General features: G+C 40.2%; 1 pseudogene; it reads right to left on the bottom strand.

Moving 5' to 3' along the window:
* Positions 1–467: 467 nt before the first annotated feature.
* On the bottom strand, positions 468–3,065 carry LOC142873448 (large ribosomal subunit protein eL38 pseudogene; annotated as a pseudogene).
* Between the last annotated feature and the right edge of the window lie 1,983 nt (positions 3,066–5,048).

Genomic DNA, 5,048 nt, shown 5'->3' on the forward strand with positions numbered 1-5,048 from the left:
TTGTTCTCTTCAAAGATCAAACTCTGTCCTCAGACAAAAATCAGTCCTGTAGCAGAGAAACCTGTCTTCTTCCATGTGGGGAAGAAGATGAATACTACTTTTATGGCGAATAGTTTCTGTACCTTCCTCCATAAGAGTTTAAATTAATATTTTATTCTGCAGTCTTTCCAAGCAACCCCTGTTATTTTCACTTTTATCTTGTCCTTATTTTAGCTTTTCTAAAATAATCGAATTTTCAGTGCTTGAGTAGCTGGAACATACATTCTCAGATAATATGTGCTTTCCAAGTCTTACTGGTTTTTACTAAACCTCTAAAACTTGTCTCCAATGATTAGAAAGGTCCTCATTGCTTTTGGCTGCCCAAATCAATCCAGCTTATTTTTTACATCAGACTTTGCATGGCTTTGGTTTTTGAGGTGGACAAAATTGCTTCTTTTTTTTTTTTAATTTTTAAAAATTTTAATACACTTCAAATCACCGTGTCTGGTTCATTTCAGCTCCTTCACTGCCAAACCAAGGGGCAGAGACTGCTTCAGTTTCTCTGCCTTCTCTATGTCGGTGATAACCAAGGTATAAAGGTACCTACTGCATCAAACTTTAAACTTCACATTGTCCTTATTTTTCTTGATCTTGACAGACTTGGCATCCTTTCGCCTGGCTGTGAGCAGAAAGTCCTTGATTTCCTCAATTTTCTGAGGCACGGTGACGAGGGGCGCAGAGAAGGGGTGCTGAGCCGTACTGCAAACAGAAAGAAGGCAGAAGGGGCAAAATTGCTTTTTACCTTCAAAAAACCCTGTAGGCCTTTCCTTCCTATCCTAAAGTAGCTTTGAGGTTTAACTTGTTTCTACCCAAGACAAAGAAACATTGTTTCTGCTGTGTTTTCATGGCTTTTGATCAGTGACTTCCCTCAACGTCTTTTTTTTTTTTTTGAGACAGAGTGTCGCTCTGTGGTCTGGGTAGAGTGCAGTGGAGTCATCACAGCTCACTGCCACCTCACACTCCTGGGCTCAAGTGATCCTCCTGCCTCAGCCTCCTGAGTAGCCAGGACTACAGGCGAGTGCCAATGCACCCAGCTAATTTTTCTAAGTTTTGTAGAGAAGGGATCTCGCTCTTGCTCAAGCTGGTCTCAAACTCCTAACCTCAAGCTATTCTCCCACCTCGGCCTCCCAGAGTGCTGGGATTACTGGTGTCAGGCGCTGCACCTGGTCCTTTTTTTTTTTTTTTATCTTTAAAGTTCTAGTCCTTGACAGTAGGTCTCTGAGAATCCATTCCATCTACTAAGCAGAAAATGGTGTCTTTTCCTCAAGAAAGTTATGATTTTCTATGGGGAGGGTGGTGGGGGAAAGATAAAAATTGCCTTAGCTTGTTAAGAATAAGTAGGATTCATTTGGAAATGGTTTCTAGATTATGTGGATCTACAGCTGTAGTTTAGGAATATCTGAACAGATAACTTCCCAGAGATTTCTGACTTTCTCAGTAATGTTATAAGACTTGTTGAATATATTTCTTATATTTATTAATATTACCTTTACAGCCCTAATATAGGACTAGAGATAACTGATGTGATCATATTTGGGGGGTTGAATATGGGTACCTTCTCTTATAAATGCATATTTTTTCCTCCTATGGGAGATGCAGAGAAGTTCAGAAGATCCTCTAGTTTTATTAAAGTGATTATGTAAGTTTCTGTTAGTTGAAATTAATTCCCTTCATTCTATGTTTGAATGAGAAGCAATTAAGAGAGAAAGGAACTGAACAGGTGACCAACAGGTATCGTTCTACCTGAGTTGTCAGCAGTAAGCCAGGGAGCACAGGAAGATGCCACATGCAACACACATCCATGCTGTGGGTGCCAATGGGGGCAGAGAAAAAAATGACAGCACAGGGAATGAAGTGGTGGGTCAAGTGTGTGCAAAAGAACAGCTCAAAAGGGTGATTGATGGATTTTGAAGAGAAGGTACCTTTTATTTCTTCCTGGTGTCGGCTATATATGTAGGCGTTAACCTAATAACTAATATTTACTTCCATGCAAAAATGAGAGAAATAAGTCATTGCACAGATTGTTTGGTTAATGCCTGCATCCAAAAGTTTTCTAAAGTTTTTTGGGTAAATATTTCAAAAAGAAAGTATTTTCTCTAAGAAAGTGTTGGAGATATATGGAAATCGACTTATGGAAATTAAAATATTCTCTCCTTAGCATATTCTCTCTCTCTGCATCTTCTAAGGCTCATATTATTTTCTTGACTCACTTTTGAGTACCCCTTGTGTACCAAGTATCGAACAAGCCCAGGGCTCATAAATACCTGACCTCTGTCTTCAACACCACCTTAATTTTACTTACTTTTTTAAATGAGTAATTAGATCACAAAGGAGTTTTAGAAATGTTTCAACTAAAATTCAGCAGCATTGATTAATCTCTAGAGGCAGATAAACAGGACTCATGTGACTATTGTTAAGGAAAAATTAGTGATTCTTCTTTGGTTATAGCAAGAAGTGTTCATTTTTTTTCATTGCTATGTAATAGCTATTGCTCCAATTGATGTAGAAACAAACAGGAATTCATTTAAAATTGAAATGTTGGCCTGGCATGGTGGGTCATACCTGTAATCTCAGCACTTTGGAGGCCAAGAAAGAAGGATCATTTGAGCCTAAAAGTTTGAGACCCCCCCCCCCCATCTCTAAAAGTAAGAAAACTTAGCCAGGCATGGTGGTACATGCCTGATGTCCCAGCTACTCTGGAAACTCAGGAGGATTACTTGAGCTCAGGAGTTTGAAGCTACAGTGAGCTATGATCATGCCACTGCAGTCCAGCCTGGTTGACAGAGCAAGACCTTATCTCAAAAAATAAAAAAATAAAATAAAATCGAAATGAAGGGGAAAACCATCAGGTGCCAGGACGTGGCTGCTGGCCACCTCCCCCTCCGTGGAGGGCATGCTGCTGGGATCTGGCCGTGGTAGAGCCACCGGCCCCAGTAGCCGCTGGGGCCCTGTGTGCTGGAATGCCACTGGGGCCCACGTGCCAACACCTGCTTCTGGGCCCACTCGGCTGTCAGGCTGTGCTCCATGCTCTGCTGCCCGCTCCTGCCATGTGGCTGGATGTTAAAGCTTGTTGCTGATTGGATGTTAAAGCTTGATGCTGATTGGATGTTAAAGCTTGTAGTTGATTGGATGCTTTTTGAGTCCTACCAAAGGTATAAAAGCAGCAGGAGACCAAGGAAGGGGAGTCAGAAGATCAGAAGACAGGAAGAGAGCTCTAACACTTACTGGGTTGAGCCTGCTGGAGGAATGAAGGTTGTTCTCTGATTCTTCGTGTGCGGCTGGGTTCTTTCCCCGGTCAAGAGCTGTAATGCTAGCTATACATACTGCCGCAACAGAAATGTTGTATCGTGTAAATGCTTTTACCGACAAGAGTCACTATTTGATTATTTCTGAACTTGCATGACATCACTATATTTGTAGAAAAAGAAGGGGAAAATATTCAAAAAGTGTGAGTTTATAATGCTTAAAACTTTGAGATGGAAACAAGGACAACTTGACCAAAGAAAATGCCGTCACCAGTCTCCTTTGAAGCAAGCGATGATTAAATGCAAAGATGCAGTATTCATTGAGTTTGATTGAAGGACGCTTTCTTGTTCTAAGTAGTTAGACATTTAAAAGTGAACGTATACTCTCTGTTGCTCACAGGTAAGAATTATATCCTCTGAATCCTTCTCTCAGTAGCTGGTTTTCCAGATAGGTGTGTTCTCATTTATTGTTTCATTATACAGCATTTAAGATATTTTAGAGTTGCTATTAAATCTTTTTAATTAGGTCTAACAATTTGAAACATGTAGTAGGACGCTTCAATTTTTGTTGGTAGTTTTAGTGTCCAGGCTGTGCACATTTTTCTAGAAGTGCCTTCTATTTTTGAAATATTTAGTGAGAAAGTTTAGAAAGAAATACATCTTGGAAATTTTTTATTTGGACAATTTGTACACTTAGGTTCATAAGTATATTTGAAATTGTTTTTAATACTGACATGGTTTATTTTACTCTCTCTTATGATATCATTATTTATATCTACATTCTAAAATATCTACAAAGAATTTGGCATTTCCTAAGAGGACTTAATTGCCAACTAACTCCCTAAGCAGAAATTTATCTTGTCTTTGTGAATTCCTGGATATATTTCTAAAATGTACTTAGTACTGTGTATAAGTATAGCAGTCTTCTTCCAAAGGGGATGGGGTGTCAATTTAATCTTAACTCATTTGAACTTAGAATATGAACCCAGGGACAGATAAGGATCTGACCTTGCTTTAGAAACCTTATGGAAGCCTGATGCAGTGGCATGCTTCTGTGGTTCTAGCTACTCAGGAGGCTGAGGTGGGCACTCCCAGCTGTAGTATGCCATGATCAAGCCTGTGAATAGCCACTGCACTCCAGCCTGGGCAACACAGCAAGACCCATCTCTAGAACAAACAAACAAAAACTTGTGGAATAACAATGTCTCACTTATTTCCTAAAATGAGTGTTTTGGTGTGTATTTTTTGAAATGGTGGGGTGGGTGGGGCAGAGAGGAATGGGTTAAGTTAGTACCAAATACATGGGATCAAGGAGCCAGGCTTCAAGTGGCCCAAGGCAATGTTGTTATAACATTTTCTCCATACGGACTTCTCTTGGTGTGAGAGGAATAAACTGATGTAGTGTAAGTGAGCTGAGGAAATGACTTTTGGCCTATAAGCCTGAAGATAAATCAGGTCGTCTTCATGGAAATCAGGTAGTATGAAACTTATGAAACTTAATACAAGATTTCTTGCTTTCCATTTGAATTGTTGCCGGACTTTTGTGGCATTCATATTTGTGGGAGGCAAAGTGCAAACATTTGTGGCAAAATGATGGACTCTTACTGGCCCAGCCAGATCCAGCAGCAGGAGGGAATATGGTATGCGAGTGGGCAGACCCAGAAGATGTGGGTAACAGACATTGGTACCCTGGATTGTGTGTTAGCAACTCAACACCACCTCTGTCCCCTCTATATTTACCTCCCTCAGGGGAAAACTCTGGAA

This window comes from Microcebus murinus, chromosome 10 (assembly GCF_040939455.1).
Source record: "Microcebus murinus isolate Inina chromosome 10, M.murinus_Inina_mat1.0, whole genome shotgun sequence".
NCBI classification, from domain to species: domain Eukaryota; kingdom Metazoa; phylum Chordata; class Mammalia; order Primates; family Cheirogaleidae; genus Microcebus; species Microcebus murinus.